Raw genomic sequence first — 14,128 nt, 5'->3', positions numbered from 1 at the left:
AAGGAGCTGTGAGGAAGGGGCAGATCTCCTCCCAAAAATCCTTCAACCTGGGGATGTGGAAACTCAGAACCATCTGCAACTGCCCCAACTCTCCCTCTATCAGGAGTAGCCAAGAGTGCTGGACACAGCTGCTGTGGCACCTTAGAACACAGCAAGGAGCTCTCAGCAGCTTCTGCCTGACCTTTCTGCACAGAGCTTTTTAAAACACCTTTGAAAACTTACTCAGGCAGGCCAGATAAATTTGTAACATAATTTGACAACAGCAACACAGAGACTGAGCATTTTACACAGTCTGCTAGGGGAAAAAAAAATATCCTTGATAAAGGCACTGCTTCATAAATAATGTCTGTCACGTTCACAGTCCCCATACAGAATGCTGTCATCTATAGTGCGTGGGCAGAGAGTGTAGGAATTTGTGAGAAACAAACAGTGAATCACCAATTATTCTGATGGCAGCTCTGCCCTGTGTGGCTTTTCACCAAGTCATTCTTCAGAGAGACAAGTTTGTTTGTTGGCTGGCACGACCTAGTGCTTCATCAGATTGCACACATATCCATGGGCTGGAGTTCACAGCAATGGCAAGGCAGATTATGTAGTGCAGCTTTCTTTTCCCCCCCAAATATCTACCCAGATGCTTTGTCCACATCTAAATCAGCAGGCTGAAGAGCTGCCCACCAGCCAGGCTATGAGAGCCCCAGCTCAGAAACTCACAGTCCCCCTTGGATTGACATCTTGGCCATTAGCCTCACTCCTCACAGCACCAAACTCAGACATCAGATGTCCATAATTCTGAAGCCTTATGAAAAGCCCAGGGAAATCAATGCAGAGGCCTCAGCATTTTCAGTGCCTCAGATCAGACATCAAATCCTCAAATTATGCAGCTCCTCACCTCCACTTCCAGCCTCCTTCCACACTGCTGCCCAGGGCTGAGAGGTGCCAAGACCAGCTGGTGTGCTGCACATTCGGCATCACACCAGACAAGATTTCCAAGGCAAACAAGCTCTCTTATGTGCAGAGAGAGCTGAATAACCCCAGCAAAGTACTGTCACTGACTGCTGAGAAGCTGCAGCCAAAGAGCAGTGTTCTGTTAGTCCTCCCGAAAATAGGCTGTACATTTGTAGTCCTTGCAATCTTTCTTCAAAAGTAAGTTTCTTTAGCCCACATATTCCTTGTGCCAGTATTCTCTGAGTTTCCTTAATGAGCAAAACTCTGCTATTTATGTAACTGGAAACGGGGCTGTGCTCCTTCTTGAGCCTGGTTTACTCAAACCATGTGATGAAGGAACTGCCATTTCCAGCTCTGCAGAGCAGCTGCCCCACAAACAAAGTATCTAAAAATCACCAATCCTTCTTGGTGCCCTGCATAAAGATGAAATTTAATGTCTGTGAAGTATTGAGATAACCTTTTCCACTTTTACTTCTGAGCTCCAGACAGGTTTTTTCCTTTATCTTAGATTTTTTAAAAAGTGAAACAATATTGGAACTATAGGTAGAAGTTCATATTTATTGCAAATACAGGTTGATAGTGTTTCCTTCTTAGAAACTGAATTCTGCTTTGAACCTGGATTCTTCAGGTTATTCACTATACACTAAAAGTGTTCCCTGCAAGAAAACCCAGGGTTCTTTGGGGCACGCTGTCTACACTGTCTAGTTGAACTTATTTGTATATAATTTCTATTAGCTACCAGCACATCCAGGGAGTTATCTTTCTCATTTCAAACGACAGTTTTTTGTAATGCACAGCTTTATATTTAAAAACATGGTATCAGAATTAAATGTTATGACACAAAATATTCATAGCTTATGGAGAGGTTATAAAAAATATACCCTATCAGCAACAAAAAGGGAGAAAATGAGCATTTGTTTTGTTTTTCGGATTGATTTTTTTTCCAGAACACTCAAAAATGTTCATCTCAAAATTTTGAAATGAGCTTGACCTAAACTCTCATAGAAAAATTACACATTTCTGAGATTGTAACTTTGTCATTCACAGACAAGGAGTATGGGACTTTTAGTTTGTTTCTTAATTGTGCAAAATTCCAAGGACTCACTCACACTCTGGAGAGGTGCAGGATTAAGAGAACCAAATTACCAGGCATTGAAAATTCCTCTGGCTGATCTCTTGTTACACCAATGACCAATTCTAGATAAAAATGCCTCATGGGACTGCCAAAAGTAGCTCCAGAAATAGAATTGACCTAAAATCTCAGTTTTTTTCAGTGGGAAAAAAAATGTGATTTTGCCTCAAAAGAATATTCATAAAAGATACATTTTCTGTGGAAAATAACAATGGCACGGTGAAAATCTAAAGCGCATTTTCAGCAAAGAATGATGGGTTTGGTCCAAAATGTGCCAATGTGCTTCATGGGGGATGCCATTTGAGAACTTTGTATGCATAACTATGTATCTTTCCCCTTGCAAGCAGTTCCTAGGACAGATTCCTTCCTTTACCTCCAGGGATGGCATTGCACCACCAAAAGCCCTCCAGGCTCATAAGAAAGAACCTGGGGTATAAAATCCCCTACAGAATGGCTTCTAGGAGACACAGCAGAGCTATCATGAATAAAAACATACTGGATCTTTACATTTCCATGAAAAGTAACTGAAAAACACTAGTTTAGGCTTTCCTGTATTCTTTTTAAACTCCACCATAGAGCCTGAGAGACAGACTGAGCATTCACAGTCATACAAGGTTATGTGCACTAGGTTCAGCTGAAGCAGCTCATTCAAAAATAGAAATAAATAAGAGAAGTAAAACAACCTCTATTAAATTTACACTTCATATGATCCTAAGACCTGTGAAAATAGAGAAGTGGTTGCAAGTTGCATATGCAAAAAAGGCACTTTAATTATATCTCTGCTGTCTGATCCAGTAACCACAAAACACCCATCTGCTCCAGACACTCTCTGCCTGAGCCTCACAATCTCTAAAAAGCAGAAAGCAAATAAAAACCAATTAAATATATTTAACTTGGGGGTTTTTATCTCTTGATTCTAAGTGTTACCCATCACCAGAAACTGATGACTCCAAAAGAGATGACGTGAGTACTCTGACAAGTTATATTAGACTCTAATAAAAGCCCATACATTGAGAGAGATGAAGAGAGAATATGCAGCATCACTCCTTTTTCCAGAAAAGGAAAACATCATAAGGAGCTGCAGAGACTGAAAGTCTGATGGAGAATAGAAAGGCTCCATCCTGGAGGAACTAAAGCTGGGTTTGCTCCAACATGCCTGTGCTGTGGCTGTAATCTCCAAGAAGAGGATTCTCTGTATTTTCTCAGACTTTTAAAAAGCAGTCATTGCAATATCCTGAAAATGCCCCTTTACAGCTTTGTTTTCATAAAACCACAGAGCAGATTTTATTTTTAGTGTAGCTCCAAAATCCAGGTGTGACAAGCAGCATTAGGTACAGCCCACACCTCACCAGCCCTTTGTCACCAAAGGACAAACTCCCACCGTTGGAGGTGTTTAGATATCTGACCTGCAGAAAGTAGAGCAAGGAGAGAACTACGGACTTAACTGGTATTTTGGAAAATTCTGCACTAGATTTTAAAAAAGAGGGGTCAGGAAAAGCCTTGTCCAGGCCTCAGGGGGAGCTGCATGGCCAGGGAGGAGCTCGCAGCAGCTCCCCAAATGTGCAACCCCAGCTCCAAGTCCTGTTTCAGAAACCAAGCTCAAAGAGCACAGGCCCTACTCCCAAAGCATTTGAAAAGACACGTCTCCATCCACAGTCTCCAAAGGAAAGACAAACATAAACAAACTCAAAGGCAGACTGAAAACCTATTTTTAGATAAATGAAGAGCACAAAAGCTTTCCAATGTCCTCTCCTTACCCCCTCTTCTATTTCTTGTCTTCCCCTCCCCTTATTCTCTGCATGCCTTAGCTGTTGACTGTCACAGGACTGTCAACGCCCTCTGCTCCTATTTAAATTTTTAATGGCAATCTAGTAAGCATCCCCAATCCAATTATTTTAATATGTCTGTGTTAAGTAGTCACAACAAGATCCTCTTGCCAACATTATTACTACTGCAATTAAAATATATATTAGTCAGCTCAAAGATCCACTAAAGCCTCTTCGAATTTCACCCTTCATTACTGATTGAGCAAAGTGTTTAGTGAAAAGAAGAGGAACCAAAAGTGTGGACTTCAAGAGCCAGTATGAAGCTCTTGCAGAAAAAAGGCACAGACACAGGAAGTCAAAGAGCTTTCACTGCAGTATCCTTGTAAAACCAACAACTGCCTCCTAGGCTGAGCTTCCTGCTGAAACTCGCACTGCTGCTGTACAAAGAACTCCCCATCCCACAGACACAACAGCACTGCATACTGCTTTTGAACTTTTATCAAACTCTACTCACATCCAAATATCACAGCACTTTGGCTGACTATCAAAGATTTCCAGTAACATATGGATCTAGAGATTAATTTTGAGGTTTATGAGGTCTAAAGAGCGCTTATCTGCATTATGCCCTTTAATGAGCTAAATAAGATTATTTGATACAGCTCATTAATAATCACAAAGTATACTCAAGGGAAACTCAATCCAAAAGCCTGCATTTTGAAATAAGAGGGATTATACACTTAAGTATCGTTGCAATATGCTTCCAACAGGCTGTGGATGAGTTTTAATTGATCGCCTTAGACACGCTCCTTGTTCTCCAGATCCCCAGGGATCTCCTACAGGAACTTCTGCACTGGGGGGAGAGTCTGCTCATGCCAACCTCCTTCAGAAGTTACACTCACTTTAATATAATTACACAAATGTACTCACATAAGTGTTGAGCTCTTCAGAGTATTCCCCCTGCCTTAGCTGCAGTGTGACAACTCTCAATAGCTGAAGTTGTTGCTGTTTGTTCAGAAACAGAGGACGACAGAAAAAACTGGATATAAATAAAACTCTTTAGGAGCCTTTACTCAGGTCTGAAGAATTCAACAGCTGCATCCCATTCAAAAAACGGAGCAGAATAAATATCCTCAGCTAAAAGACCGGCTTTCCAGGGACCAAGCTGAAAATTGGGTACATTTCTAAAAGAAGACATTGATTTTAAAGGCATTTGCATCACTTGCACATTCTGTGGCATTTTTATGAGTTAAAATATCTTTGTGGTATCTGGTATTTGCTTTAAAGCTTTATCTCCAGGAGTTATGTGAAAGTCTGGGCACATCTCATTGTATGTATTTACGTAAGGAATACAGTAAAACTCCAGTTGTTGCAGAGAGAAGCCTGCAGGTGTGCTCTGTGTGCTGCTGGAAAGTGACACTGAGAGCACTGCATACAAGAGGAGTTTTGGTAGATATGGATACAGCTAGTCAATAATGCTTCCAGCATTATAACTGGGGGAATAATAATAAAGCATTTGTTCAATCTATAACTTGGTGTTTATTATTCCACAGAAGGCTACTTCCTTTACACTTCTCCATTCAAATCCTCCACTGAATAAACATTAAATGTGCTTTTTCTCTGACTTTTCACACAGCACAGGATTAATCAAAGTGTACGTTACTAGTGTTATTACTCTTATCATCATTATTATTATCATCCATAAATAACTCATTACAGACTGAGCTGGAATATCCTTCAGGAATCCCTTAGACTTTGTGAAATTTCACCTATTCCATTTGACAGAGAAATGAAAGCCAATAATAACAAAAGTGCAGGCTAATTATGGATGTTTCAAATGCTGACACATCAGCTGTGGAGCAGACCAGACCTGCAGTGGGATTGTGTTCAAAATACCACCATCTCTAAAAAGACATTCTCAGCACCATTTTCAACCAGCAATGAGAAACAGGAACTTTTGGGGAAGTAATTAATTTCATTTGGCTCGCAGAGATAAGGGCAAACCTCCAGAAATGCCTTTTCCCCCATTTCCTCCCATGTAGGGAGGGAGTGCAAGGTGGCCAGCACAGAGCTGTATGTCTATATTGAGCCTAAGTAGCAAACATGTAATGAATGAACTGAATTCACCAATTAAATTTTCCCTGGCTACTGAGCACCACTAAGTCTCCTCTGAGCCCTGTGCTAATAAGGCTGCAGATACACAAAGTTGCTTCTCAGTGGCCAGCTCCACAGCTCCTTGATAAAACCTGGGGGTTCGTGGCAAAGTTGCCAACAAGTTTCCCAGGGCTGAGCATTCCTTCAGCCCCAGCCTCTCCCTCGGTGCCCTGAGAGAAGTGGCTTGGGCAGAGACTGAGCCCACCCTCAGTGCACTGAGCCACCCAACAGAGCCCAAGCCAAGCCTCACACAAAGCTGCAGACCCTGCACTGTTCGCTGAACAGCTCAAGGCCACAGTTCATTAATTTCATGCCCAACAGTGAAAATGCCAGCTACAGATGAACCTGCCATTGCTAAGCTCGTTGACTGCTGAAATTCCCTGAAGTCCAATTGCCATTTATAGCCATGGGGCTGGGTGGAGCATCCCTGGGAAGAAGGAGACCACAGGCTGCATTCTTCAGCTGCTGCAAGAGACTTTTCCCCCAGGAGCTGGGCATTTGCTGTGCTATTAGCGAACAAACAACAGTGGGTTGCAGTTTTCAACTATAACTACTACTGGCTTTCAGCTAATTTGGTACCAGCCTCTAAAAGAATGGTTTCCAGCAGCACAACATTTCACCCTGAAAATTGCCCCAATGAGTTCTGTTACTAAGGGTGTGAACTCCCACAACAAAGAACAGCAGTACAGAGAATAAAATCCCAGATGAAATAATATACTCATCACGAGTTCTGAAGCATTGTGGCTATGGAACTAACAGCAAGTACTAAAAACCAATATAAACCAATGATGCTTTAAGCTCCTTGCCTTTTACTGTCTTCACTCAAAAAATCACCCATAGCCTTCAACAGGAAAAGAGTCAAAGCTCTGTCAAGTTCATTAGGGACTTGGCTATTTCTAGTCTGTCCTACACAGGAGGCATTCAGGTTTCAATGGACTGCAGAGAGTAGCAGAGAGAAGTGTAAAGAGCAGAGAATTCACATATTGCAATGACACAGTTAATACTGTCCTCCTCTCTCATCTTTTCCAAAGGGCTAAAACTGCCCTCTATCTGAAAGCAAATCAGAAAACAATAGTACAAATACCATACACAGTTCACACTTCCAAGAAGGCTGTTTAAAAGCAAATAATCTCCTAAATTGCTTTCCTAAAAAAGCTCCATTTTTCTGCTAGTTAATAATTACAAAAGAATTTTCTCAAATTTACTGATGATGGGAAAGAGCACTGCAGTCAGAACATTGTTTTCTTGTAGAGAACTGAAATAACATTTTTTTCCAGATTTCCACAGAGATGTTCAGTGGAAAAATGCCCAGTTATCCTAAAACATTTCTCTCTGGAAATTAATTTCACTCTTTCCTTCCCATACAGTCTTTTATGAATGTGCAGAAAAGCACACAATAAAACACTATACAGCCTTTGAAAGCACATTGAAATATTATTTTCTGATATCTGAAATGCCTGGCTGTGAGTTTATTATACAGTATTCCAAATCAATAAATATTTTTCCAGCAGCCTAAAAATTCTCAGGTTGTTTTTTTAAATAATTTCCTACCATTGCACCTGAACAGAATCAACAAGTTCAGTTTGGCTAAGTTTTTCATGCAAATAGGTGCATAAAAAAAGAGGAGTGAACTCCATTTAAACCTTCAGCTCTAAATTAAAAGACTAAGATGCCAACTATTAAAGCATGACTGCACATTTCAGGTTCTCATTTCTTTTCAGTTCTTCTGGTAATTACAGAAGTAATTCTAAGAATCATCCATCATCCTGATGACGATGCCTTTACAAAATGTGCCAACTTGTTTTTTCACTGTACCATGGGTGAGGGGGTAAGAATCATTTCAGACACGCGAGATGAACAGTTTGTTTAAACTTTAGATTACCCAGACAAAAACTACCAGAAAATTATAGAGAAAGAGGGCAGGAGAAGGTAGAATGAAGAGGGAAGAGGCACTGACCCAGCTCGTTTATCTCACTGGAGGAGAGAGCAGGGTCCATTCCAGAAGAGGAGATCATCTCCATCACAGCACCTCACACAGCCGATTTGAGTTTGCCTTGCGTTTTGCAACAGAGCTGGTCTGTGACAAGCGTGACTGAGCCAGCCAGGAGCCAGGCAGCCATCCCACACCTTGCCACTGTCCCTGCATGGCACAGGAGGCTCCTGTCCCGGGGAGAGCTGACAGAGGTGGGGCTGCGGCCTCAGCTGTCCCCCCCAAAAGCTCAGGGTCAGTGTGCTACCCCTAAAAGCATTCACCTCCAGCACTGGGACTCAGCCATGAGCTGAGGGGCAAGTCCTGAAGGCAAACAGGCAACCTCAGCTGGCATCACTTTAGGTTTCTAACCCTCTTAGCCCATTTTTCTTCCATGTTTTTCTCCAGTCCTACTGCTCTGTGGTAACTACTCCCCCTCCTGCCTTTCAGCCCTGCAGGACTACCACAAAAGGAAAACAACTGCTCTACAATACAAAGGCAAATGACAAACGAAGCAGCTCTAAACATCACAAAAGAATACAGCAATAAATCAGAAGGATGAGGGAAAAGGAGTGTCATTTATCTTCTGCTTAATGCCCCTCCTGTATTACAGCACATGCAGTATTTCAGAAGCAGTATGATTTTAAAGATAATTACCCCTTGTAAACTGTATTCCCTTTTTACCCACCTGTGATGAATTATCTGAGGCAACTCTAGAGAATGGCAGTCCAAGTTGCATCCCACTGGCCAGGCTGTGCCCCAAGGGGTGACTCTGTCCTGCTCCCTAACACTCCTGTCACCAAACAGCCTCTCAGCAGTCAACTGTTTTGCTGTATAATGTAGCCCTGGGCTGGCCATACAGACTCATTCTAGACAACACCAGGGATTGCCTTTGCAACACCTAAAACTAAAATAAAATGCACTTGCCTTTATTAAAACATGATGCACAGAAAGCATTTGATAGTCTACTGATCTGTGTACCTGCAGCTGCTTAGATTTATATTATGCTGGCATAAAATCAGCAAATGCTTGAAATAAATACAGGACTTTTTTTCTGAACAAAATGCTTCAAAGGTCACTTTGTAGTACACTGCTGTTAAAGAAAACATTATTAATCAGGATGTTACCTCATGTTTTTATTTGAGTATCTTGTTTCATAATTAAGGATCCACATTTTGAATGTAAAAAATTATACTGAGTGTTTGTTCCCCACTGACCTTACCACCAGATTTGCTCATTCCAGTTTGAATTAATAAGGCTACTAAATCACTTCACATTTGTCCTCATATAAACACAGTCACAACCTGCTGCTTCACTCTTGGTCACATTACACACTTCCTCACAGACTCTTCTTTATATAAAAGGCACCTTCTGTATAAAGACATACCCTCTGGACAGATGATAAACTCCAAACTGCAGACATTTACCTTGCCAACAGTACTGCCTTGCTGTCTCACGCCAAGGATGCAGAATTTATGGGTTCTGTTGACAGCCACCATGGATTTTAAAACTCCACAAGTCAAGAAACATTCATCTAAGCCATCATGTGGGTTTTGTGCTCTGCTGGACCTAGACCTGTTTTCTAAATCTTGGACTCTGCCTCACCAGTAAAAGAGCCCCAGGCAAACCAGTGCAAAACACACATACAGCTGGAGCCCTGCAGAAACTGTAAGGATTCAACATAAAATGTGGAAGCAGATATGTGTGTCTGCATTACAGATATGGGCATGCATCACCAATTGAAGAGAAAAATACCTCACATTTAGAACAATTAATTGACAAAATAGTAAAAACAGAATAAGAACACAGTTGTTCCAGGTTCAGAAGCAGGATGGAGACCTTACAGCTTTCTCCCATGTCCCCCATTTCCCACCCAGGCTGAGTTACTGTATGCCTCCCTCTAGGTGTGCTAGGGCAGCCTACAAAATTCTCACTGTGCCTTGCTAATGCACTGGCAAACACATCTGAAACAACAACAAAAACCCCACCTACTGAAACTTACAACATGCTGTAACGAGTTGTTACCTGGTTTAATTTGCTGTGTATTTAACAAGTTTCCATACAAAGGTACCAACAGGGGCTGAGCATAAAGAGAGCCATGCAGGATACAGGTTACAGGGTCCTTCATAAGGTGCAGTGGTTTCCAGTGGGTTAAGAGCTAACCCTACCTTGCATATTCTATGGTGATAGTGAATATTCCTGCCCATCCTGCTTGTATGGCATCATGCTCTGAAGGCTTTGCAGGTTCCTAAGTGCTGGCAGAGACAGACCCCACTGTCCCCAAAGGGGTTTGTAAAGGCCCAGAGAAGTTGGCTTCAGTCACAGGGCTGTCACTGCCATGCCAGCCCTGACTAGAGAGCAAGCACAGCTTCATGTACATCAATGACAGAAGCTTGTATTTTATAAATATAAATATTCAGAAAGTATGTCCCCCCCAGGTTTGCCCCTACATTCAGGGGAACACAGCATAATGCAATGATTACCTGTGTTAGCACTGTTAACTTGCAGCTATGGAAAGACACTATATGCTAGCTCCTGAAAAGGATCAAAATGAATGTATTTGCAAAGTGTTTTGCCAGTCAAAGAGCATATTTATGGTTGGCTGCCTTAGCTCTACCATCTGCTAAGCTTCAGCAGCTCTGTGATGTTCCCATTAGCATGTCTTATCAGTGCTGATATGGCCAGTAGACCAGAAGGTTCTGTCACTCAGGGCTGAAGTGATGTGTTGTCATCGTGCTGGAGAAAACCACAAACCCACAACCAAAGACTGAAATGTAGATTCACAAACTAGACATGTCTGAGCTCCTGCAGTGACCCAGCTGCCAGGGAACAGCCTTAATTCACATTACAAAACTGCCTCCCCCTGCAGAGTGGCCATGTCCAAGTGGTCTGTCAGAAGTAACTCCTGGCCTGTGCCTGCCCTATACACCGATGGTGCAGATGATCCAGTCCCAGCCCCAGGGAAGTTCTCTGACACAGTTTGATCTCTGTGCAGCCATGGCCCAAGAGAGCAGAGCAGGAGGCAGAAAGGCAGGCACGGCATTGAGGTATCTCCAAGAAATCCTCTGCAATCAAGTGAAAAGACATGAAGCAGTACTGTCAAGAGTAAAGCAAGAGAGAAGCATTTTCTTGGCTTAATTCTCTTTCATAGTTGTACTAGACCCATGCTGCCTATTGCCTCACATTCAGCATGCATATGAAAGAGAGAAAGAGCAGGTCAATTCTTCAAACCTGCACAAAAAAAGGTAATACTGCATTTTATGGTTCATTTTTGCTGCCCAAGCTTTGTGAAATATTCATGTAAGAATGAACTTGTGTGTACACTCTACAGTTTTAACTCAAAACAAAAAATAACGTACATTTCTCATTAATATCAGTGCTATACAATAATTAACATGTTACCCACATTAGGACAATCTTCCCAAGGTACTCTCAGTCCTACTGACAGAGTCACACTAAAACTGGCTTAAAACTTCTTAAACTGGCTCCAAACTTCGCCCAACCTTCAGCTAGATTAAGGTCAAATGCCAGAAGACTCAAGGTATCCCAAGTCAGGTGATTTATACAATTGTTACCATTCAATGCTGCTTTCTTACAAAGCAGACACTGGGACTGCTTCTCCAACATTACACAGAAGTTGCACAGTGTAGCTGACAAAGCTGAAGCCACCAGTGCTATTTACAGACAGGGCAAAGACTCCTTTCACCTGCTGGAAGCACACACCAGCCAGTGGAATCGCACGGCCAAGCACTTACGCACATCTGACTTTTTTCTGTGACAGCCTAATCAATAAATCTCTGAAAATACAAAGGATATTTCTCCTTTGGCCACTCTGTTGTATTTGACTTGCTGTTGGCAGTCTTTAGCTCTGCAAGAGCTAAGTGCTGCCACAGTGTTGTCTTCATTGCACATTTTAAACCAGATTTGTCAGTTCAGCGTATTTTTCTATTTTCACTCCTGCACAATTCTCCTGATTCCAGAACAAAACAAACAAAAACCCCATGAAAGACTTGTTCTAACACAACAGGCTCCCTGATGGCTGCAGTATTCCAGTTACTAAGAGGAGATTCCACTGTTTCCAAGCCCCTCTCTCCTGGTTCTTCTGGGACAAGAGAACACTGACATTTTCCTGAACTTTGGAAAAGCAAATGAAAAAAAGGAGACCTATAATCTACCAGATTTATTTTCCTACCTTGAGAAGGCTAAGAAGGAGCTTTGCAGCCTATTTAGTCTTTTTCCTTTAGCCCAGAGAAAATTATCTTTCCAAAGGAAAGGAGTTATTCCTCTCACTCTTTGGCAGAAGGTGATCCCATTACTCCTTGAAAAGCAATAGCAGAAGGGATAATTTCATCTCCACAATAAACCACTAACAGGCTCTAAGTCATGCAGAGCAGGAAGTTCAGGTTGCATAAGGATTTTCAATAGAGGCTGGCTGTGCCAGCAGAAAAGGTACTTGTCATTTTCTGTTCAGTTAATGCTGCGCATTTTACCTCAGCTAATGACTACCCAATCAAACCACTGTTCAACTCCTTCTCCTACTTAATGCAAAACATTAACACCAGTTCCTCATTAAAGAATTCTCACAGGATATGAAATTTTATGTCATAGAAAATATTTGGATTGTTTTACACAACTATTGCATTATTTTTCATTGTGTGAAAAAACATCTGTAATCTACTGTGCCTTACTCAGTATTTCTGCAATGTTCTTCCTTACTGAGACTTTAATAAAGTTCATAATATAATCACATTGAAGTCTTGAGTAGTGTAATAAAATTTTTAAATTACTTTAAAATTTAGTGTATTAGCCTTTTATCACCATGAAAACCCTGAATATTTTTATCCTGAAACTTCACACCAGGGCAGCAGAAACACTATGTCTAGCTTGCAAAATACATGCCTAAATACCCGAGAAGCCAGGAACTTTATACATAAAAACTGAAATTTTGTTTCCTGAAATTATTTCTGAATATTATCAAATCACAGAGTTAAGCTTATTATCATGACCTGATATAGCACTACTAACACAGAACATGACCTAAATTGGCTTCTTGTAAGAAAAGCAAAATACCTTACTTCTCTTCAGCTCCCAGCTGTGACAATGTGAATGATGGATGACCTCAAAGCCTTATTTCTAAAGGCATGAAGTCATTAAGTGCTGGGAGATGGAAAGCCCTTCAGAATGTGATCCAAATGCAGGAATTCACCCATCCACTCTTCTCCTCTTCACTAGGGAGAGCAAGGATGCTCCCGGTAGGGAGATCTGGGTGCTCACCCTCTGGGAAAGGCACGAGTGACAGCTCTGTGATCACTTAAAACTATGTGCAAATAGATACTAATCCTCTTCCTCCTCCAATACTAAATCTTGAAGCTGTGAAATCTTTTTGTTGGAAACCTATTATTTCTCAAAACTATGAGAACGGGACAAATTCCTGCTGTGGAAATATCAACTCCACCCAGATTCTTAGCTCTGCTCATAGCAGCACACTGAAGGCGTGAACTCCTTAACTTTGATGCACACTTCTGAGCAGAGGTCACTTCAGCTAATACTTTCAGCAGACAAATGCACCACACCATTATAATAATAAATGCCATGAGAATTTGGCACAAAATGCTATGATCTGTGAGCTAAGTTACAGTAAGATAGATAAAACAGCCAGGGAAAGGAGAAAAAAAAAATTAACTCTAGCGAGGGAGTGGTCTTCAAGGCAGCTCTTAAGTAAATATTTTTATCAATTTTTTTAAAAAGTCTTCTGAGATGCTTCCTAACAAAAAGATCATAAACCCAACCCACAAAAAATCTTTAGAGCAGAAACTCAAAACAGTAAGAAGAGATCATGCACAGTTCTCAAATATTTTTGCAGATTCTCCATTTGCTAAAGCTTATTGTTGGTTTTTTAAGGCTATGACTGCTCCCACATTCCTGTCTCAGAATCTACTAAAGCTGTGCTGTTGGCAAGTATTGCTACATTACTTTTAAATGACATTTAGTCCTTTTGCTCTTGGTACTCATGAACAGGGCTTCAAAATTAAAGGGAACTGCCCTCAGAGATTGCAAAAACAATGGGAACCAAAACCAAAAAAAGTTCAAACATTTGCATTCTGTCTTAAGATAAATTCCAAAATCCAATTTTATCACCAGTTTGCTGTTCTCACTAAATACTTA

The 14,128-nt window shown here is 41.3% G+C and overlaps 1 protein-coding gene across 6 annotated transcripts in view; it reads right to left on the bottom strand.

The window, feature by feature from the left end:
• Window positions 1–14,128, bottom strand: part of ARHGAP6 (Rho GTPase activating protein 6) — a 315,428-nt gene that overhangs the window by 70,831 nt on the left and 230,469 nt on the right. The window lies entirely within an intron of this gene.

Source organism: Zonotrichia leucophrys, chromosome 1 (genome assembly GCF_028769735.1).
Source record: "Zonotrichia leucophrys gambelii isolate GWCS_2022_RI chromosome 1, RI_Zleu_2.0, whole genome shotgun sequence".
NCBI lineage: Eukaryota > Metazoa > Chordata > Aves > Passeriformes > Passerellidae > Zonotrichia > Zonotrichia leucophrys.
Note: the sequence above shows the minus strand (reverse complement) of the source record. Positions and strands in the feature narration are given on the sequence as shown.